This window comes from Podarcis liolepis (assembly GCF_965112155.1).
Source record: "Podarcis liolepis genome assembly, chromosome: 10".
Classification (NCBI taxonomy): domain Eukaryota; kingdom Metazoa; phylum Chordata; class Lepidosauria; order Squamata; family Lacertidae; genus Podarcis; species Podarcis liolepis.
Window position 1 is genome coordinate 47318091 of NC_139562.1, and position 24190 is coordinate 47342280.

Here is a 24190-nt window from a genome sequence, read left to right on the forward strand (position 1 = left end):
AGGTATCTCAAAAATGATTTACAATACATATTTTAATGGCAATCCAGTTTTCATATATAGTTACAGACGCTTCAGGTGGTGCGTTTTTGGGTTGTGCACCACGTCAAACCTGGAAGTACCAGAATGCGTTACTTCTGGGTTTCGGTGCTTGTGCATGTGCAGAAGTGCTAAATTGTGCTTTGCACATGCACAGAAGTGTTGAATCACGACCTGCGTGTGTGCACAGACATGGCGCTACAGGTTGCGAACGCTTTGGGTTGCGAACACGCCTCCCACACGGATCATGTTTGCAACCCGAGCATCTACTGTACAGATCAATCTCATTTTTTATGCAAAATTTAGAAGGGTACATGAACAAAGAACTTCATGTGGATAATTAAAGATAGCAGTGATCATCTCTTCTGGAGTGGAGATATGGGACTACACTAAGTTTTGTCCAATCCCTTAATACAGGCATCCCCAAACTCAGCCCTCCAGATGGTTTGGGACTACAACTCACATCATCCCTAGCTAACAGGACCAGTGGTCAGGGATGATGGGAATTGTAGTCCCAAAACATCTGGAGGGCCGAGTTTGGGGATGCCTGACTTAATAGATTAACTGTCTGGGCCTATGTGCACACAAGTCTACAATGGACTGGGGTATATACACAGATACTGAATAGATCAAGACCAATCCTTTATCAAAAATAAGTGTTGGTCGATATTAACTTTTCTTCACATTTCTCTTCCGGTCTCAAGCAAGCAATAACCATGCAAACTCTGCAAAAATATCTCAAGGTGCTTCAACGTAGTGTGGGTTTTTTTGATTGGCACACAAAAAGTAATGCTTTCCAGAAAGAAAAGTTATCCAGTTTAGAATCAAAATACAATTTAAAGAGTTTCTCAGCCCTGGAAGAATTTACTCTGCTCAGTCCCACGGAGTTTATGGTAGGTAATGGTTATTTATTGCTTTAAATTTTGACAGTTCATATCTAGTGCAAACCAGGATGGCACTAACAAGCAAATTGTTTCCATTTCAAAAAAGCAATTGTCGTAATTGCTACTGACTTCGGAGACATTTCTTAGAAAAATCAGCAATGATTACCTGGCAACATTCTTTTAACTACGCTTATTTTACAAGAACATATTCTCACTAGTTTACATTTCTGCCTACATGTCAATGGAGAAGTTTATGGAAGGTCCTAAGTCCACGATGAAGTTGTTTTAGCAGTGCAGACACACCAGTATTTGTAGCCCCAGATATGATGAACCTCCCGACCTAAAATGATCTTTATAAGAGACTGAGGCAGGCAAAATAATTCTGTATTATGGTTCTAATCTGGGTATGGCCTCATCGTCCACCCTGGGGGTGCACTTGAAGTATCTGTGGGTCGCATGTCTTTCTAATCTCTTCTGGTTAGAGAAACCTTATTGTGGGACTATGCCAAATGTAGAGTCTCTCCCCATATAAACCGATCTGGACTCTGTGTTACTCGTCTGAGGCCCCTCCTCCATGTGAGGTCCAGAGGTTTGTGACATGAGAACGGGCCTTTGCTTCAGTGGCTCCCTATTTGTGGAGTGCTCTCTCCCCAGGGAGGTTCACCTGGTGCCAGGTGAAAATGTTCCTCTTCAACCAGGCCTTTGACAGATTACTATCCTACAGCCTTTTAAATGTGTTTGTGAGGGGTAGGGGCTATTTGTTTTTTAAAAAACACTATTTTTGTGTGCTGTTACCTTGTGTTTTTATGCCGTGAACCATCCTGAGATCTTGTGATGAAGGATGGCATGTAAATCTAATAAATAAAAGGAATGAAATTAAGGTTCTGAAGTTTACGCAATGCATGCCTAACTGGCTGGTCTTTCAAAGCTGGCAAGGCACATCAGATTCATTCAAGGTTGCCTGTGTACATGCGCCCCAAAAGAAAGAATTGTTGTTGTTGTTGTTGTTGTTGTTTACTCGTTTAGTCTTAGTTTAGACCCTACTCCAGGCTTCCTCAACCTCGGCCTTCCAGATGTTTTGAGACTACAATTCCCACCATCCCTGACCACTGGTCCTGCTAGCTAGGGATCATGGGAGTTGTAGGCCAAAAACATCTGGAGGGCCGAGGTTGAGGAAGCCTGCCCTACTCTGTCTTATGGGCTGAGAATAGTTCACAGAAGCTTTTCTAATAGTTTTTGTTCCCAAGGCAAGCATGATCTAAGCCAATTGTTTCTAGGGAATAAAAGAGGTGAAATAAAATTCAAATGGCATTGTCAACATATATATATTTTTAAAAGAATCACTCTATAAACAATTAGTCCAAGAATCCAAAAGTACTTCTAGCAAGCGGGCAGCTACTAAGTGCTTATTGGTTAAAGAAGTGCAACCAGCTGGAAGGCCTACATTCTAATTTAGCATGTGTATATCAATCCTTAGTCAGCAAAATTCTTACACATTTCAGATTTATACCTTCTCATGCTCTTCATGCAATGCTGGTGAAAACATGTGCAGGGTCTGTTCATAGAGCTGAACACCACACATGGAGAAAATGATTTTATTCTATTAAATTATTGCCTTTTTGGTGTTTTCCCAAAAAATTATCAGTAAGACAATTACGGAGTTTTGCCTAATTAAGCATTCTATTACCGAACTACTATTATGAATTATTCTGGCTCCGTAGATAGCAAAGAGTTGTGGAAGCAGTTCCAGCTGTGTTGGCTAGGCTTGATGGGACACAGGGGTCACATACAAATATTTCTTCTGAATTAAATTAGCATAATTTAGAGCCAGATTCTTTTCATAAATATGTCAGTGCATAAGTTGCAGGTTTTCAACTTTCACTTGAAATTTAATGTCTTCATGAATATTCTTCAGGGGAGATTTATTCACGACAATTGTCTTTTGCAAATCGATACAGAATTATGTAGTCCACAGCGAATGTCTTTCAATTAAGCAAGTATTTTCAGGTTAGGGGGAATAATCAAATATTTTGCTGTCACATCAAGGCACCCCTGGATACACATGTAGCCACAGAGCCAATTTCTGGTGCCCACAGGATCACTTTCCCCATCTGATATTCAGATTGAAAGCAGCTTTATATTGTTGCCAAAAGAACAGGTTATGGTGTGGGTGGTGCCCATGGCAGTTTCTCCAAATGACAAATGTGCCCACAGCCCCCTAAAGGTTGATGCCCCTTGATAGTATGGCCATGGCATTTTAATCTCATATTTCGGGAGGGTAATTAACATAATGATGCCTAGGCGAAAATGCTCATAGTTCTGGTCAAAAAGTCAGGGACCAGATCAGATCAGCAAAAACTATGTTACACTCAGAACAAGGAACCAATACAGGATCTGGAGCCCAAAGTCTAAAGGTATGGAATCCAAACCAAGCTTCTCTCAAAGACTTATAAAACTAGTGCTGGATCACAAACTCAAAAATCCAGTAAGATGTAGGGCCAAATTCATTAGCTCATTCAGAAGTCAAATCTGTTGAAGATCTATGACTGCCAGATCAAAGCATGGAGATTAAGAACAGAAGCCAGATTCTAAATAGCAAGCAATTGAGTCATCAGTAACTGTAATTCTTCTTGTAGGGACATTAAGTATTGTAGGGACACTAAGTAATCCCAGCCCAGTGGAAGGTATCGATTCCAGTGAGGAAGGATGCCTTGCTACATATTTGGTTAGTCCTCTCTCCTAATGCTTTAAAAACTCTTTACAAAGTCAGCTAGACAAAAGGGAGTCCTTTGTCACACATCACCCAATTAACTTACAAATTCATTATCACCATAAAATATAGCAGTGGTGGTCATTAGCTTACATGGCTATTAAACCCAATTAGATAAATTTATCAGAGAGTCTGTCACTATGTAGGTGCCATTCACACACTTGCCCAGAAGCAAAGGCAGCCACTTCAGCACTGTGCAATTCCAGAATGTAGGAGTGTGTATGTGAATGACATGCCCATGGAAGTAGAGCCAGTCATATCAAGTACCACTTCCATGTGCAAGGCCCATTTGATCCTGCTCTCATGGCTATGTTGTCCACAGGGATGCTTCTGCAACATGGGATCCCACCGCACTGAATGAAGGCCACTTGTCTCATCAAGTCACCTCCATTTTCTCTGTTCCTCAGTCTGCTCAATGTCCATGTCATTGTCCGCTTGTGCTCATTGTCCAGTTCTTCTTCTTGGCTCCTGGCAAACCATCTTGCCCATTTTATTTGTCTTCTCTCTTTTTTAAAAATATTGTCCAATGTTCCCTTCCCACATTGGACCTCCTGAACATCTTCTATCTTTCTGGTTGTTCTCTGGTACAATTTTGACAAATGAACCTGCACTTTCTGGATTCTGGAGGTGGGTGGGTGGGGGAAACATGGAAGAGGCATGACCCTATAACCCTTCTGTAGGCATTCATGCCTTCTATAAAAGGAACACATGTGAGAGAAACAGGCGCCTTCCCCAGACACCACACAATTCAACATATCTACCACTATACCCCCTGGGACCCGGGTGGCGCTATGGGTTAAACCACAGAGCCTAGGACTTGCTGATCAGAAGGTCGCCGGTTCGAATCCCTGCAACAGGGTGAGATCCTGTTGCTTGGTCCCTGCTCCTGCCAACCTAGAAGTTCGAAAGCACGTCAAAGTGCAAGTAGATACCACTCCGGTGGGAAGGTAAACAGCATTTCTGTGTGCTGCTCTGGTTTACCAGAAGTGGCTTAGTCATGCTGGCCACATGACCTGGAAACTGTACGCTGGCTCCCTCGGCCAATAAAGCTACCCCAGAGTTGGCCACGACTGGACCTAATGGTCAGGGGTCCCTTTACCTTTACCTTTACCTTTACCACTATACCCAGAGGGGTTCTTTCCATGAATTCAAATGAACAGGTGTAGGTTAGGTGCATAGGTTAGGAGAGTGGTTCCCAATTAGAGTTCTGGGCCCCTGGGGCACCATCCCCTGCCAGGACTCACTTATCTTGTTAATTGCACAGTGAATGCCACAATAATGATCCACAGATCACCCAGCCTCTGCTCGTGACCAGGTCCTTCTTGCTGGTAGGAGAAAAACCTGTGGAAGTGTTTCTGGATGGCAAGTGAGCTGGGAATGGGCACAAACCTCTGACATAGTTTTTTAGGGCTCTTGAGATGGTGGGGGGGGGAGCGCAAAAGTTTGCTCCACAAGATGGATTCACATGCTTATCATTAAAAAATAAATGTAAGGGATTTCTTCCCCTTGCTCTCTACTTTTTAACTGAAAAGAACTTCTAGCTGCTTTAAACAACTATCGAGTTTAGAGGACTCTCCCACTCCTGCAGCCAGTCAGAACCACGGAACCTGCAATGGACATTTGGGTTCCAAAGAACGTTCACAAACTGGAACACTGTGGCGTTTGGGAGCTAAAATGTTCAACTCACAAGGCATTCGACTTCTGAGCTAAGACTGTACTGTATTTAACTAATTAATCTCTTTAAACCAGGGATGAAACTTGGGCACAGGAGGACTAAATAATAATAATAAATTACTACTAGTAGTAGTAGTACTAATGCTAATACCACTGTTACTAACATTATAAAATTCCAGCTGTTTTCTACTCAGATTCTTCACCTGTAAATTAGTCCAGGCTTAGTGTACTGGGATGGAGATCAACCTTAATGATTCTGAAAAGTGAGGTGTGAAGGTGTTTAAAATGGTCATCAAATGAAATTTGACATAAAAGATGCTTTGATAGTCAATGCATAAAATCTGACGTATCACAGCAAGTAGCATGTGAAACACCTGTACTTCTTGAACGCTTTCCATTTTTTTTGGTCCCATTCTTGTTCACTTAGCACATCAAGGACACAGAGGCAAGAGAAGCAGCTGAAGGAATTATTAATGCTGCAAAATGTATCAAACCAATTCTCAACAGAGTTTGCTCTTTATGTTCATTTAGGGTGGAGAGATGATTGAAAGTAACCTTTGAGTGTTTTAATCACATAATGCCTTGTGTTTCCAGAACAATTTAGAGAGACGAGAGAGAGAGAAAGACAGTTTATTAAAAACCTGCCGTGGTCTTATATTTTTAAGTCAATGGGATGTAAGAAACTGTTTCTGGGAACATGAACTGCATAAAGATACCAGGCTTAAGAACATGCTTCTAATTCCTCTTTCAACCATCTTGATTTTTTTTACCTGTGCTCCATCTGTCTTCTTCCTTGTTTTAAGATTAGGGTAAATGATACTGTTGTTCACAGTAGCAACTGGAATCTCCTCTCCCCTGCTAACATTTCTGATGCAGGATTTCACTGTAATTCTCCTTTCTGTTTTCCTCACAGGCTTAGGCACTTCAGAGAATATCCCAATGGGCCTCCCCGCTGAGGGAAAAACCTGAAAAGGTGTGTTTGTACTGCAGTTAAAATTATTCTTGATAAAAACAGCAGTCTTCAAATTTGACACAGTAAGGATCTGACACACATCATCTTCTGAAAATGTTAGCCGTGAAAATAAGGTGTGTGAGGATGTTATGTGTGTGTTTAACAAACAAAAGGAGTGCTATACCTGATTGGAATTAAATGGAGTGAGGAAATGAGACAGTCTTTTGGGGGGTAAGTAGTCTTTGCTTTGAAAGTGTGGCTGATTCTTTCAAAAAGGAAGGCTGTCTTCAAAACGTCATCCACCATTTTGATAGGTTTATAGTTTTCCATAATTTCTAGAACCATAGGGTAAATAAATAACCTGGGAAGTGGGCTGTGGAGATATAACCTTTCTTGTCATGGGTCACTGTGTCATTGATGCCTGCATTAACACAGTCTTCTATAAATGGTTCAACGATCTCTGGGTGCTGCCTTTGAGTAATTAACTACCACTACTGGGACACGGGTGGCGCTGTGGGTTACACCACAGAGCCTAAGGCTTGCCGATCAGAAGGTCGGCGGTTCAAATCCCCGCGATGGGGTGAGCTCCCGTTGCTCGGTCCCTGCTCCTGCCAACCTAGCAGTTCAAAAGCACATCAAAGTGCAAGTAGATAAATAGGTACCGCTCCGGCAGGAAGGTAAACTGTGTTTCTGTGCGCTGCTCTGGTTTGCCAGAAGTGGCCTAGTCATGCTAGCCACATGACCTGGAAGCTGTGACCTTCCTCGGCCAATAAAGCGAGATGAGTGCCGCAACCCCAGAGTTGTCTGTGACTGGACCTAATGGTCAGGGGTCCTTTTACCTTTACCTTTACACATATGCAGGTGAGCTCATGATAAAGTATGCACAAAGCTTTTCCAATTTTTATTTTATTTTTTGAAAATGTTGCTTTTTGTCTCTCTGCAAAAACAGCGCTGGGGAATCTGCCCCCCCATGTTGCTAGACTACAACTCCCATAATTCCTAACTGTTGACCTTGCTGATTGGGGTTAATGGAAGTTGAGTTCAGCCACATTTGGAGGGCTGCAGGTTCCCCACTGTGCACTGCAATGCAGGAATCTCAATGACAGGTGGCCATCCAACATCTGCTTGAAATCTTCCAATGAAGGGGAGTCCAAACCACCCCAAGGGAGTCTGTTCCACTGCTGCACAGCTCTGACATGATCTTTCCTGACCACTTTAGGGTACGTGGTCACATGGAGAAACCTTTGTAATAAATACAGCCAGCAAGCGCCATATTCCCATGAGGCTGATGGCTGAAAAGGAACATTCAGACTGCTTGCGGCATCCATTTATGTTCACAGAAACATTTCTCCATGAATTCACATACACTGGAGATAGTCAGAAGATACTGGATGGAGAGGGGGAAATGGCCAGTTTATTTCTAGCTTTCGTTAATAAAGTTTATATACTGTTTGATTGTAAGAAACCTCAGAATGGTTTACAAAAGGAATAAAATGATTTAAAGTCAAATTGGATGGGTTTAAAAGAAAATTAGACAAATTCATAAGGCTGTCAAGGGCTACTAGCCATGATGGTGATGCTATATCTCCATGGCCAGAGGCAGTAGGCATCTGAAAGCCAGTTTCTGAGAATTGCAGGCAGACAGAGAGTGCTGTTGGGCTCCAATCCTGGTTGTGTGATTCCTCCAGGCATCCGGTTGGCCACTGTAAGAATAGAATGCTGGAATAATGTGCCATTGGCCAGACCCAGCAGACTCTCCTTATACAGTGGTACCTTGGGTTACAGACGCTTCAGGTTACAGATGCTTCAGGTTACAGACTTCGCTAACCCAGAAATAGTACCTTGGGTTAAAAACTTTGCTTCAGGATGAGAACAGAAATCGCATGGCAGCAGCGCGGTGGCAGCAGGAGGCCCCAGGTTAAGAACAGTTTCAGGTTAAGAACGGACCTCCAGAGCAAATTAAGTTCTTAACCCGAGGTACCATTGTATTCTTATGTGCTTATCCATAAATGACTTTTGGTCTACCCTTGTCTGTTAGGGAATAAAATATAAACTTTTTCTTTTCTCTGGCAACTTTTACTTTTGTAAAATTGATTTCAGAGGGCATCAATGGGTCGTGGCTACTGATATGTTTTAAAGCCATACACAGTTACACCGAAGCCCCTGTGAAGCATAGCACGGCGCGGCACTGTTTATGTACCTGACACAATAAAAGGCACCCACTGTGCAACACGCCATGAATCCAAGTATAACGCAGCTCTTATAAAGAATATGAAGTGACAGTGTGGGGCATAACTTACTTAAGCACTTCAGTACTGTCTCCTGCGCGTCCTCTTTTTGCAAGCTAATTTTGTCGACGCCCTAATAGTTTGATGAATTGGAAAATATTCTCATTTTATTTACTGTATCTGTCCTATGAGCTGGGAACCTTTTTCAGGCCACATACCCTCCTGGACAATCTTCTAGGGACCACCCCAGATCGCCCCCTCTGCTTAACAGCTGCTGAGCGGAGAAGGTGATGCTCTGCAAACAGTTTTTCTGGAAGAAAACCACTAGCAGAGCATCGTGTGCACATTGCAGAAATGTCTGTGCAATAGTTGTCTCAGACCCTCCAAGTGTCCCTATTTTCCAGGGACAGTCCTGGATTTACAGAAGCCATCCCGGTTTTGGATTTGATTCCATAATGCCCTGCTTTTCCTTAGGACATTTTCCTATTTTCATTGGAGAAATGTTGGAAGGTATAATGGGACGTCCCTACTTTCATTGGAGGGTATGGAGCTATGTGACCCCCGAGCCAAGTCATTTGAAGGCAGCCCAGTATAGGAAAGTCTTTTAATGTTTCACGTTCTATTATGTTTTTATATATGTTGGAAGTCACCCAGAATGGCTGGGGCAACCCGGTCAGATGATGGTGATGATGATGAAATAGAATAAGGCTATGCACTAGATTTGACTTGGGCCTATTCAGAGGCATTTGGGCATCAGGCAAGTTGGATTCAGGCAGCCACAGACCACAACAAGCCAGGTTGGATGGCCCAGAGGGATCCATGGCTGTCAGGAGGTGGGGTGTCAGGCAGAAAGGAGAGACAGGCAGGGTAGGAAACCCTGCCTGCCTGATGCAACCCCATCCTTGATCTCCCCTTCCATTAAACAGCATGCCCTCCAACATTTCTCTGGCAAAAATAGGGACAATATCTGCAAGACTCCCAACTGGCAGTCTGAGCATGATCAGAGGAAACCATCAGTTACTAACCCTTAAAATGAAGACTGGGCACAATCCCAAGCTCACTCCCTGCTGCAACTGCCCAATGGCAACATGAGTTCTGAGAAAGGAGAAGCACAGGCCACCAGGATGGAGGTTAGGAATGCTGGTACCAGGGCATGCATTATGAGAAATTGTAAGATCAGGTAGGGTTTGGCTGAGCTCATAATTGCTTACCTTTTCATCGTTGTCATTAACGAGCAGTTTGCTTCTGACTCCCTTCTCCTCCCACTTCCAGATTTCAGCTCCGTCTCTCCACATTGTCCACCCAAATGTCTCAAAGTCAGAACTACTCTGCGGGCAGATTTTAACACCCCACAGTGTTACATACAGTCTAAAATAGCCTCCAACAGTTACTGTTGGCATATTTTAGACCCAGATCGTCTTCACACTTTATGTAAATAAGACACAATATGTGCTGTCATTAAGTGTTAAAAGAAAATGCTTCTTATTACTTTGAATAAATTTCAAGTTAGTGCATATTGAAAATTGCATAGTGAAACTTTTTTAAATGGCCTTTTAATAAAGCATACTTTTAACAAAGTTGTGGAGGACTTGGAATTCTCCTCCATCACATTAGAATGGCCAGTGGCATTTGCAAACCAGTTATGCTAAGTACTAGAATTTTATATTAGTATCATCAAGTGAGAGCAAAAGACTTCACCTGATTTAAATTTTAACACCTAGGTATAACAACATGTTGGATTGGACAGTCAGGATTCTCAGATTGTCCTGTACTATCCACCTGGGACATCCTTCCCCTACCTGGTATCTTCCAGATGTTTTCAACTACCTCTGCTGGCTGTGACTGATAGGAGATGTAGTCTGAAGGGTCCCAAGCTGGGAAACCTGACCTAGGAACATTGTGTTGGTGACTGCAGTTCATAAAACACACACACACTACTTCCTAGGAATTTGTAAGCTGGTGACCTTTTTTGTAGGCCATGGCTGATAGTCTGAGCAATCTTGAATGTTTCAGCATTTAATTCCCCAGAATTCCTCATTAATTTGCATTTTTAAAATACCTTCTGAAAATGCACAAGTTCTTTTAGTGTAAGTTTATCCTAATATACACTTTTTGTATGCAATGTAACCCAATATACACAATTTTGCAAATGAATTTCTTCTACTGAAATGCTATGCATTTCTATGCACACTTTACCCCATTATATGCATTTTTGTACACATTGCTTGCCTGGAGAACTGCACTGTAAAATTCAAAGAACGGCAAATTTTGGACGATGGCTGTGTTTCACTTCTTATTTTGCAAAGTTTGCAATTGCATAGGTTCACCTTTGAAGGCAAACTGAATTTTTCCTTCATCCCCACCTGCTAGATCAGACAATGGTCTAACATCAGGCTCTCACGGTTCATCATATTTCAAATAATTTGATTTGCATTTTTTTATTACTTTGCATAATCTATTCACATTTATGGGTTGCGGCAGGGAGCTATTTGGCAAATTGGAGCCTGGCTTCCCACTCCACTAAAAATGATTTCAGTTCTCTTGGTAGATTCTGGGATTCTAGCACTTTCAAAGCATATGTTAAGTTCAGAAACATGCTTTTTAAAAAAAGAAAGAAAAGAAAAGAAAATGTACCCCAAATCTAGATTCTCAGGATCCCAGTATAATATACCAGTAATTCTGTTTCTGGTACCACATTTTGTGTTTTTCCTGCTCTCCTGTGGAGTGGTGCCACACAGCCTCCTTAAAGGAAGATTACCTTTCTGGAAGGAAGCATTTATTCATGCACAGCACATAGTTAAATTCTGGATTTTGCTGCCGCGAGATATTGAAGTGACCACTAGCTTAAATTACTTTTTTAATATTCATGGAGGATAAGTCTGTCCATGGCTACTAGTCATGGTGGCTCTGATGGCTTAAACTTTCAGGTCTGGAGATCTATATGTCACTGAACACTGGCAATTGGAGGCTGTTTGTCAGATGCCTTCTCAGAGGTATCTGTTTAGCTGCCATGAGAAGTAGGATCTGCACTACATGAGCCATTGGTCAGACCAACTGGATTCTTCTTATGTTCTTATGGAAGCACATCCTATTTAGGGATTCCTAAAAAGGAGCATCTCCAACTACCAGCAATGATGAGAAAAACCAGTGTTTACAAATAGTACTCTAAATATGGGGCAGGATTCAACTAATGAGTCCTGTCAGTGGAAGTCCTGCACAAGGATCCCTGTTTGTACAATGGCACGTTCTTCCATCTCCTCTTCCCCACACACCTCAAAATTGGTTGTAGTGGTGTCAGGAGAATCCCTAGCACAGCGTGTGTGGAGAGGAGGGTGTGGCTTGCTCTGTCTGTCTGAAATGCTTGCCCCAGTGAAACCACTGCCTTAGTACAACATTTAATTCCTCTCATGGGAATTTATCTCTGCTTGATGTGGTCTTATTTTGCTGTTGGTTATCATGGCTTGGCACCACAAAATGCATCAAGATGCATAAGGTGAACTCCCTCTTAACTACTGCTTAATTTTTATTTTTTAAAAGGAAAAAAAATCTGGTACTTGGAGACTTAGGGAAGTTAGGGGGGGGTGGAATTTACAGAGCAAAATGGGTAAAACAAAAGATGCATCAGGAAATGGAATTCTTTCAATGAACAGTTAACTCTCTAATATTTGGTGGATGTTACCGGCTTCTAAACAGGTGATACATGCACAGCTTTTTTCAGTTTCTTAAACTAGTTGTATAGGTGTTGCAGTTTATGTGTTAATACATTGGTTCTTAAACAAGGTGGTACTTGCCGTCAGTTTCCAAACAGTCTGTAAATTAGAGTTGCCATATTTCAAAAACTGAAAATCCAGACCCAAAAGTTGTTTTTGCAAAATCTCAAGAAAAGAGAGAAAATTTTGACCTACTTTTAAGGAAGTTCACCAAAAACTACACTTCCGACCTGGGTTGCTATACGTCCAGATTTTCCCAGACATTTAAGTGATTTCCGCCCAGATGCTGTTTCTGACGACCAAATCCCAGCTTTGTCCAGCAACCCTACTATAAATCACATGCCCGAGGCTCCTCTAGCAGCTAAGGGATTCACCACACACCCCTTCTAACAGGTTTGAAATTCTTCTCTTTCCAGAAGATGTCTCCTCTCCTTACTAAATTAAGACCCAAGCAGAGTGTTCCCTAACATCTCTATTTCCACTGTTCCCAGTTCAGCTTCACAGTTTTTCTCTTGTCTATATACTCCTAAAAAGACTCTAATCACTGTCTTTCAAACTAAGCTCAGAAGCTTCCTTCTCTGGCTACAGATATTTTCCTCAGAGTGGATCTTACACACCCAGCTCAGGAGCTATAGCCAGCTGAACACCCTTCGCTTTTTCCCATCCCAAAGTGTGTGGTCTCCATCCCTCTCTGGCTAGCTGTACCCACAGCCAATCAGAGAGAGGCTCCAGCCCAGCACCCGGGTGGAATTCCAGGCATCACCAACCTCTGATCTAGCTGAACTTTCCATCACAGTGCACTATATGTTCAGGTGTATGACTAGGGTGGCTATAGATTGAAAGCTAGACTGGTATGCGCAGCTAGACCGTCTCTAATTCACATGTAGCTGCGGTATCTGTTAAATACTCCATCTCAGCAGACTAACAAGTTTGGATCAATGTCAGCTGCCACTTGATTAATTACGTGCATAAAGCAGCTGGTCAGGGGAATTATCCACCATCTCCCTCAGTACCTGTGCATGTTCCTCACAATTAGTCATAGTCACTCAAAAGCATCATATAGTGAAGTCAGCAAAACGATTCGGCAAGAAGCTGCACAGGGCAAACTGAGTCGGAGAGGGAAAACACGCATTAAAATATGCATAAAAAGCATAGCTGGACTATATCTATTAATTAATGTTGCTCAAAAATGAGAAGCGCTATCTTCTCTCTTTTTCTAAACTAATAGATGGCTTTGACCTAGGCCGCTTCCTTGATGAATTATTGTTTTACAGATTGCTTATGTAAGTTACCCTGTTCAGTGTTGTTTTGCAATAGAAAAAGTGTAGCATTTTCTGCGTAGAATTGCACGTAGCCCCAACTTAAAGTTTTCTTTCATTTACAACTTATATAATAGATACACAGTAAAGGTGGGTGAGGCAACTGAGTCTAAGGTGCTTGCAGCAGCACAGTTCGTCAGTGCTAAAATCACAACTTCTCTGATACAGTTTTATTCTCTGGTTTCTGACATGTGGCTAAAAAATAACCCCTGACTATATATGTGGATTCTTTTCTCTACAAGGAAAAGTGGGGAGAAACCTGCTCTTCTTAAAAGTCAAGCTGATATTTTCAGAGCTCTGTCTGTGGTCGTGCCGCACCATGAGTCCCCTGCTCAGCTTGTGTGAGCAAACAATCAATGCCATATGAAGGGCACATTAGGTTATTTAAATCTCCGACTTTCTGTGGTGGTTTCACTTGTCATGGCGCATGCACAGCAAAGGCAGGTGTGCTATATTTTATGTCCTCTAAATCTCCAGCCGTTCATTCATCCCCATCAAGTCCAGACCGCATATATGAACCGAGAGCAAGGACATGTTGCTAGAGCACACTGCAGAGAGATTGCTTGATACCCAGTGGGCTCCAATCTTGGGCAGCTGAGTCCCAAGTAAACTACTTTAAGAAACATCCCCTCCTGAATAAATAGAGATCAGCTTCTGGTAAAGTTGGTTACATACAAGTAGTTTCCATAGATCTTCCCCAAATTAACACTGGAAATCCAGTGGTATTTTTCTAGAAAAAGAAGTGCCAGAACTCACCATAAACACCTCCCTCGTTCTCTTATACTGGCAATGGTGCCCACCTGAGAGATGCCAGAACTGAGTTCTGGCTGAAAAAAAGCCCTATGTTGGCCTCAATCTTTATGAGGAAAGACTGAGTAGTCTTCTGTGGCATGTGCCCCACCAGGGACTCCAACTCTTATCAGTTACAGCCAGCATGGATAAACATTTGTTTGTCCTATCAAGTTTGATAGGAATTGTAGTCCAACAACCTCTGGGCAGCCCTGTGTTAGCTAACTCTGTTCCATGGCCTCATCCAATGGGATTTCCCCCCAAGTATGAGGCAGTGAAATGGAGTCCACATGAGAGTTGTGAGCAGTTCTCTTCAGATCAGTGGTAAGCAGTGTCCTATCTTATAATTACAATTAGTTTTAGAACTTCCTATATTTAGCAATATATTTGTTTTAAAATAGTTGCTGTTGTGGGGAAATTCTTCTCCAGATCATTTTTGTTTCCATTAATCAGAAACAGAATAATCATGGGATGATTCACTGAATCCCACAGAAATGAATGGGAGAAATGAATAATCCGTTCCTTTCAAAATGGGCTGCTCTGGTAGATTTTGCCCATTGTTTACATATACTACTTTTGAGCATCATGGCCAAGTGCACATTTCTACTTGGCTTATGAAAATTACTGGGTTTCTACAAATCCCTGTGATAAACACTGCAAAAGCATTATATTCTCCTAGCCTGGCTATTGTTGATTTGCTGCCAGGATTGTTGTATGGATAGATAACATTGGTTTGAAGAGAGAGAAAAAGAAAGCTCTTAAATTTCAGCAGCGTTGATTTGTACATGCTCTTTAAATTTTTATTCTCCTCAATGGATACTGGCACTTTAAATATTAATGTGATTTTAATATTGCATTGAAAAAGACAGGAGGTTGAGACCTTCTTATATTTTAATATAATCCCTACAAAGTAAGTACCAGTTATGTATTATCGAGGCTTGATTTAGCTAGTGGCACAGTGGTAGAAAATAACAAATCTGAGCCTTGTGCTGCAAAAAATGTTGAGTTTCTCTTACATTATTCACTCCAATCTCATAACTTCAGTGCCATACAAGGCATGAAATGTATTGTCAAAAATATATAGTTCAGAATGCAGTGCCATTAAATATTTTATCCAATTGGCAACGCTACTAGAAATGAATTGAACCTTAAACTGCCTTCTCGTGTGTGTGTGTTGGGGGTGTGTGTGTGAGTGGCGGCAGTTCATTGTATTTCCTCATCCTATTTCTTCAGATATATTTTCTGTCAACATTTTTCCAAGCTCAGTAAAGCTAGCCTGAGTTTCTTAGAGAGGGATGGAGGAAAATGAACAGTGTTTCTGCTACACTTAGTGAGATAGTGAAGGGTTGTTTTATCTAGCATCTGTCATCTCTCAAGATTAGGGATGGATCTGCCAATATTAATTCTCTTGCTTCTCCTTTTCCGATCTTAAATTCAATTCCTCACATTAAATTCAATTCCAACAATTTGCATTTAAAAAAAGGGAAAAATCCTCATGAAAATTCATCAGCATTTTGGTGTGACTTTCTCCTAATGAACACATTTTTGTATGCACTGTTGTCTAATATGCACAATTTTGCATAGTAATTTCCAACAACATGCTGCATTTTTGTATGCTATTTTCACTAATATATGCATTTTTATGCGCACGTTACCCTAGTATGTGTATTTTTGTACCCATTAGTTGATTTGAGAACTGCATAATTCAGAAAAGTGCAAATTTTGATGGATAGATGTATTTTGATCTTCACATTTCACATGGGCCAATAAGCTGAGCAGGAACCCTGGTAAGATAGAGGCACTGTGAGTTGGTGCTTCCCACATCCGGGAGAATGTCCAGTTGACTGTTCTGGATGGGATCATACTCCTTCCAAAAGAATAGGTTCTGAGTTTGGGGGTGCTCCTGTATCCTTCTTTGTTTCTGGAAGCTGAGGTAGCCTCAGTGGCTAAGAGGCCTTTAACCAGCTACAGCTGGTATGCCAACTACAATGCTTCTTGTGCATAGACAGTCTGGCCACAGTGATTCGTAATGTTGTCTAAGACACTGTGAGTTTTCACTACAAGCCTGAATTCATTTTTCTGTCTAACCTTCAACAACTACCTGACAGATTTAGGCGTGGGTGGTAGAGGTGAGGCTTAAAATAAAAGCCTATGAAAGAGTAAGGTGCAGCAAATATGTGATGGCCACAAGGCCATCAACAGGAATAGGTCATAGCCTATTAGGCAATGGAAAGTTTATAATAGAGACAGGAACATAAAATTTTATTTTTACTTCTGTTGATGCTAGTACTATTGTGGGATGGGTGAGCAACTTGGGATCATGAGTTGACCTACAAGCCCATGATTACCAGCTGCATAAGACACTGGGAGGTGGCCAAAGATGCTACTGATCAGAATGCAATCTAGAAACTATTTGTATCAAGACAGTGCCAATGGTTTCAGCGGTGTGAATCCAGTGTGAATGTTTAATCATTGTATTATTTGTACTACAGCTATACCCAATCTTTTATCCAAGGAGCTCAAAGTTACATAAATGGTTCTCTACACTTTATCCTTATAACAATAGTGTGAGGCAGATTAGGACGAGAGAGGAAGAGGAAAGGACCAAAGGTCACTCATGGGTGAATGGGAATTGGAACCAGGTCTCATTGGTCCTAGTTCAACACCCTAACCCAGTGTTTCTCAACCTTGGGTCCCCAGATGTTGTTGGACTACAACTCTCATCATCATCCCTGAGCTCTGGCCTTGCTAGCTAGGGATGATGGGAGTTGGTAGTTTAACAACATCTGGGGACCCAAGGTTGAGAAAGGCTGCCCTAACCACTACACCATGCTGGCTGCCATCATCCACATGTTCATTATCCATATGGATGCTGGTAATGTGTTAGAAAATTTGAACCCTCAACCATTGTTCCCTCCTTTTCCTCATGTAATCACCAGTCTAGTCAAAGCCAAAAAACCCCAGTTATTAATTGGATAGTAATGGTAAAGGTAAAGGAACCCCTGACCATTAGGTCCAGTCATGACCGACTCTGGGGTTGCGGCGCTCATCTCGCTTTATTGGCCGAGGGAGCTGGCGTACAGCCTCCGGGTCATGTGGCCAGAATGACTAAGCTGCTTCTGGCGAACCAGAGCAGCACACAGAAACGCCGCTTACCTTCCCGCCGGAGCAGTACCTATTTATCTACTTGCACTTTGATGTGCTTTCGAACTGCTAGGTTGTCAGGAATTGGATAGTAGAGTGAAACAATTGACTGCAACCCAATGTCCATGTATTTGGTAGTGAGCAATACTGATTTTGTTGCAGATTATTTCTGAGTAGCCACGGCAGCATTGCACCAGAAATCTCTCCCACTGAAATCTGTGGGATTGGCCGGACCATGCCCCCAATTTCAAAAAAACAAGAGATATCTTTCAAATGGTCGACATGGAGCTATTAGCTACAGAATTAAATAAAAACAACCAAAAAGCCTACCATTCCTTTGTATTGTAATCCACCCTCACTTTGGGAACCTGCCCTTCCCACTGCATTTGCTGGGACTTGCATAATAAAAATTTGATTGCTTACTCATATTCCAAAATGGAAGTACGTATCAGGCCATTAAACATCTGTGCCTTGAAACATAGACTCAAGTAGGGAAAAGTCAAGACTAAGTGAGGAAGAGCAAGAGCTAATTAAACACTTTCTCCCCCCCCCAGCAAACTTTCACTGATGCCAACAAAATACAAAGTAGGCAATAATTATTTTTACCATACATTTTCATTACTAATGCAATTACAGCAGTAGGGAAACACAAAACCAAGCTCAGGGGACTGCGGACACAGTAGTGTGTGGAGGGGAGCCAAGTGGCTGCTCTTTCCCCCTTACACTGTTAAATGCAATGGAATTAAATTAGCCAAGTGGGAGGATAACAGGATTACAGTGGAATCATCCGTTCCTGCAGCATCTAGCCATTACATTTGACCTTTGCAGGAGTTCATTATGGCAGACATGATAGATGGTGCTTTTTAATTTTTTTTTTAAATTAAATAAATAATCCTAAATAACTGAAACCTATTAACAGAATAAACAAGCTATCCCTGTGTTCTATACTCATGCAGACATATTTATATAAGCAATGCCCTAACCACTGGTACAATATGGCAGTGCTAATTCACTTATCTTTTAATTTAATTTACAAAAGTATACGTGAACCTAAATAAGAGAAATAAGCCAGAGCACATTATATTTCAGCTGGATCATACTTAAGGAAAATGGCTACTTTTTTCTGTAAAATCGTTTTCGTAATGGTCAACAGTAACTGAGTGGCAGCCTCTGCAATGCTGAAGTGGTTGCCTTGATAGCGTAATCACAATCCTATGAAGTCCCACAAATGAAGGAGAACGCAAAACATCCCAAGACCAGGTCCAGAGTGTCCATGGGGGAGTTGTGAAGAGGTGTGTGTAAATTTGAACTTATGATACGATTCATCACAGCAGATCATGACATGAGTGTAATATTGACATATCTCTAATGTGTCATGAGACTCTCCATGATGAAACTTTGGTGACTCTGGAACTACCAGCCTCCTGAACGACTCATGGCCATATCCTGAGTTCACACACATCTGACCTAAAGATCAGCACATGCAAATTTAGTTGTCAAGTACAGGATACTCAACTCCTCAAAGGGATCCATCCACACAATGGTCAGGTGATTTGAAGGCAGACAGCAGACAGAGATGGCCAGGCTTAGATAATGGCTCACCAACACAAGTCTTTCACCTTTTGGCTAAGCAAACAGGACGGTAGGTTTTAACCATTTGTCACTATTCTGGAAGGAATTATGGAAACTGTAGAAATCACTCAGTTCACAGCCCCACCCCCCGCTTCCACAATGGCACGTCAGGCTACAGGGAATCCTATCCTCCCCCCATGGGGAGGCTGCCAGTAATAGATAGACAAGAAACTCTTACTAGGTCGTTTATTCAGTATTCACAGAGATAGGCTTAGAAATGCTGCCTCTAGGAGTAATGGTGTTGCTCTGAGTAAGCTCCACCCCCTTCCCTTCTCAATCGTCAACAGCCCCACTCCCCTTATGGTGGCTGCTTAAGGCCAATTGCCTCTTAGGTCTCTACTCTCCTATTGTCACTGCTCACCTGATTCTGGGAGAAGGGGGGTCTGGGATGCTTTCTAGCGATAATGTGTCAGCCAGCTGCTCTGGCTCTGCTTCTCTTCCCTCCTCTTCTCCCATTATCGCCCAGCTTTGCCCTTCTTCTGTCTCAGAGCCGTGACCTTCTGCAAACCACTGTTGTAAACCTATACTGTCTTCTTCTTCTCTGGAAGGTTGAGGAGGAGAGGGAGATGGTCTCCACCATTCCTCAGTTCAATCCCTGGCAGGCATGCCTTGGCAAAAAGTTATTAAAAAACCATTAGATTCAAAGTTCTCTTAGGACAGAACTGACCAAGCACTCTCCATGACAGAACATACTTCTCCTTTGCTTTAAGGACAGGCATACTTTCCTATCTCTATTCACTTCTGGTGTTTGGGTTTATGGCAAAACTGTCATGCCCATGTTTCTGTAGGCCTTTTAGAATAGCTAGGGGATTTTTTTTTACTCTAGCTCTCTGAATCTAGCCATCTTCATATGTTATATGGATGGAGGAGACCTCTTGCAATCACTTCAAACAGAGTTGTCCTGCCTCTGAGTTTGCACAACTTCTGTGGCCCCACTGTTGATGTGTCCATGTTAGCTGTGGATGTCTGGAGCTCTTGGTGTGTACACATGAGTTGTGGGCATTTGCAGGACAAAAGCCTGCACACCTAGATCTGTACATATGTAGGTTGGAAACCCAGATCACATGAAGGACAGAAACAATCTGTATAGGACACAAAACCCTCCCTTTTTACTGTGGGGAAAAGCAAGGTAACGATGGACAAACCTCTCTCGCTTCCTTCTTCTTGGCAACTGATAAAAGCTAAAGTGTTCAAACTTTTGAAGTGGTTTTTGACACCAGGCTCTTAGACTGGAATGTTAAACAGATATTTTTTCCTCACAGCTTCTCAATTTTTTACCCAAACTATTTACAAATCCCAACCAGTTCCAGCAATTACCCCCCACCATGCCTGGTTGTTTTCACTGAATTGGATCACAGCCATAGGAATTAGCAAAGCCCCGGGAGAATGTATTCAGTCACATTTCTGAGCATCTCCTTGGCCACAGAATAAACTGCAGTCCTCGCAGATTCCCTCCTAGCATGAAGTATGTGAGACTTATTGGAGCTTTGAGATGTTGCTGGGAATACTAATAGGAGAATCTTCCTGCTGATTCTTGCCTTGTTCTAACATTTTTGAAAAGTTATCCCATATGTCTACAGAGCACAGACGCTTGCAATTTCTATTATGTCTAGGCTTGATCTTTCCCTGACTGTTTTTCTTGATAGAAGGATATGGCCCCCCTTGGGAGCAAGCCCTCTTCCAGAGTCTCGTTGCAATTAAACAGATAGACATGAAGCAACTGAGGATTTCTATACAGAGATGGTTCACTTGGGGGGGAGGGGAAGAGGGGTGGACAACACATTTCTTATTCTAGGTCAGCTTCAAGAACAGGGGCATTACTAGGCTTTTAATTGGCGCAGGCCCATGGGACACAAATTGCCATAAAATATGCAAATGCGAGTTTAGAAATAATCACTACAATTTGAATTTCACAGAAAACAAGTCAATTAATAATATATATATATTTTAAAAAGCATCAGGATTGTTCTCTTTAGTCTCTAAGCAGTTCACAGTGAGGTTAAAAAGATACAGTAAACAATAACATCAGTTAAAACTAACCACAAATTCAGAAAACTTGCTTAAAACTGCTGTTTGGGAATCCTGGACTTAAGTTGTCCAGGGCCTTGAAGCCAGTAGCATTTGGGCAGGCCATGAGAGTTTTAAGCACTGGAGTTATGTGCTGGAAGTAATCTGCCCTTGTTGCATGGCTTCCTATGAAGTTTTCAAGAGGAGAAATTGGCAGTTTTTTTTTTTAAAGTGTGGATGCATTCAAAGCTGTGGTCATTTGCCAGATTTTGAAATGGAGCATCACCATCATGGCTGTATCACCCCAGAGTGGCTGTGCTTTTCCAATACATGTAGATGGGATTTTTGAACAAGGGTTGTGGGTAGAAAGTTGACCTTTGGAGCTCCAGCTTCCAGTTCCAGGCATTTTGGCAGTTGGAAATATACTGTTAAAGGCCATGAGGGAAATCCAGTTGTGGCAACTTACTTGCACAGTGAAGATCAATTTGTGCAGTGGGACTTCTGATTTTTCTTCTCCCCTCTCCTGTCCCCCATGCACTCCCAAAAATGGCTATAGAAGGTCTCAGACCCTTTGGGAAAGGTTTTGGGGGGTGAATGGTGGGATGGAAAGGGGCTGGAAGGAAGGAGAAGCACTGCTGAGCTTGCAGATGCCTGACGGATCTCACCCCGTATCCTTATTTTTGTATCAGAGCAGAAATCCTAATCCACTCTGCATACATCATGAAATATACTCAGAGTCGAGAGTGGATTTCATGCTCTTTATTCAGCTCATAGTGGTGAGGAGGAATGAATGTCCCCCCAAAGTATCTGTTTTATACACATTATTTACACAATGGGCTGCATGTGATTGGCTAATTCCGGGATTCTCCTGTGGGCCAATCAGGTTGTGGATTCACTTCCATCTGGAGCTGGATTGGGTGGCTCCTGCAGACCAATCATACTGCTGCATTGTTCTAGGACCAATCAGGCTGCTGCATTCTGAATCCTATTGTTCTAGGACCAATCAGACTGCTGCATTTTGGATCCTATTCAACTCAGTACATAACACATCAACACATATACATCCATATGAAAACATGTACATAGATGTGCAGAATGGACATATATCCACCAGAGTGTTATCTTTCCAGCTTGCCAAATCAGAGAGGAGTGGTATTAAAGAACTTTGTTCACATGATGCAAATTTTTGCCACGAATGGACAGTCAGCTGTGCTGTTCATGCTTCCCACTTGACAAGGACAAATAGCAAACTGCTTTGTTACATTGCAGGAGTATGAGAGAATGTACCTTATTATGATGATGGCCTTGGATAGCATGAAGCGGTTAGGTTTGTTCTCTTCCCAAACAACCCTATTTGCATAAGATGATTAGAAAGCTAAATCAGTAATAAACATTGTCAAAACAATTTAGGTTTAATCCAGGCACAGTTCCCAAGAGGTCGGTTGCAGTGAATTCCTAGGCACCATTTCTTAGGAGGGAGATGACTCCAGTTTTCACCACAGATGCATCATCACTTTGCATGTGCAATATACGCTCTCACAGTATTCCACGTTTAATAGCAAGAGTAACAATAAATAATAATAAAAAGTTGTGTGCCTCCATTAGCACCACCAGATTTTGTTCCAAGTTCAGATATAAGGGCATACTTGAAGTGAAGAGGTCTACCCTACTTATACAGCCCTGTAGAGGGAATTTTTAACTGTTTTATGTTTTATTATGTTTTTATTTCTGATGGAAGTTGCCCAGAGTGGTTGGGGCAACCCAGTCAGATGAGTGGGGTACAAATAACAACAACAACAACTACCAGAGCCAGTGTGGTGTAGTGGTTAAGAGCAGTGGACTCGTACTCTGGTGAACCGGGCTCGCTTCCCTGCTCCTCCACATGCAGCTGCTGGGTGACCTTGGGCTAGTCACACTTCTCTGAAGACTCTCAGCCTCACTCACCTTACAGAGTGTTTGTTGTGGGGGAGGAGGGGAAAGGAGATTGTTAGTCGCTTTGAGACTCCTTAGGGTAGTGATAAAGCGGGATATCAAATCCAAACTCCTCCTCCTCTATTATTATTATTATTATTATTATTATTATTATTATTATTACTACTACTACTACTACTGTTGGTGCTGACCTTACGGCCTCGGTCCAGTATACCTGAAGGAGCGTCTCCACCTCCATCGTTCTACCCGGACGCTGAGGTCCAGCACCGAGGGCCTTCTGGCAGTTCCCTCACTGCAAAAAGCCAAGTTACAGGGAACCAGGCAGAGGGCCTTCTCGGTAGTGGCGCCCTCCCTGTGGAACGCCCTCCCACCAGATGTCAAAGAGAACAACAACTACCAGACTTTTAGAAGACATCTGAAGGCAGCCCTGTTTAGGGAAGCTTTTAATGTTTGATGTATCATAGTATTTTAATATTCTTTTGGAAGCCGCCCAGAGTGGCTGGGGAAACCCAGCCAGATGGGCGGGGTATAAATAATAAATTACTACTACTACTACTACTACTACTACTACTACTACTACTTTTGCAATGGTCTTGATAAAACACAATTTGATCCTTATAAGAGTCTGTTACCTGTAGGAAGCAAAGGTTAAGACTGCAATTACAACCCTCTCCCAAAATCAGTGTGTTAGAATACAAGATAAGATGGCATTCTTGAAAATCAAATGTTTATAACTGTGATTCCAAAATCAGCCTAAGTAATCAAATGATATTTAGTAAAATATCAGGTTTGCTATGATTTTTGCCCCTGAGCTCACAGGTTTAACAGACAGAATCTCAAAAGGAAGACATGATTCTTGCTTGTATCAAACACATCTTTTAAAAGCTTGGCAGTCACGTGAGTTGTACTGAATCAGTATTTTGACCTTTATTGTCTTTTTTTCAAAACCAACAACAGCTGAAGGGTCTGGGGGCGGGGGGGGGACACCTGTTGGCTGCCTAGTTTATGCCTCTGTAGAGAACAGGCATTATACTGGATGTCTTCTTTGAACACAGTTTTAATTCATTTCTTCGGCAGATCCCTTCTTAAACCAATTGCTTTTATAACTAAAAT

General features: G+C 42.1%; 1 long non-coding RNA gene across 1 annotated transcript in view; it reads left to right on the forward strand.

The window, feature by feature from the left end:
* LOC310687990 overlaps positions 1-24190 on the forward strand; it is a 52018-nt gene that overhangs the window by 14942 nt on the left and 12886 nt on the right. Inside the window, exon 2 of the long non-coding RNA XR_014516717.1 lies at positions 6278-6337. This is a non-coding gene — a long non-coding RNA (uncharacterized lncRNA). The remainder of the gene's footprint in view (positions 1-6277; positions 6338-24190) is intronic.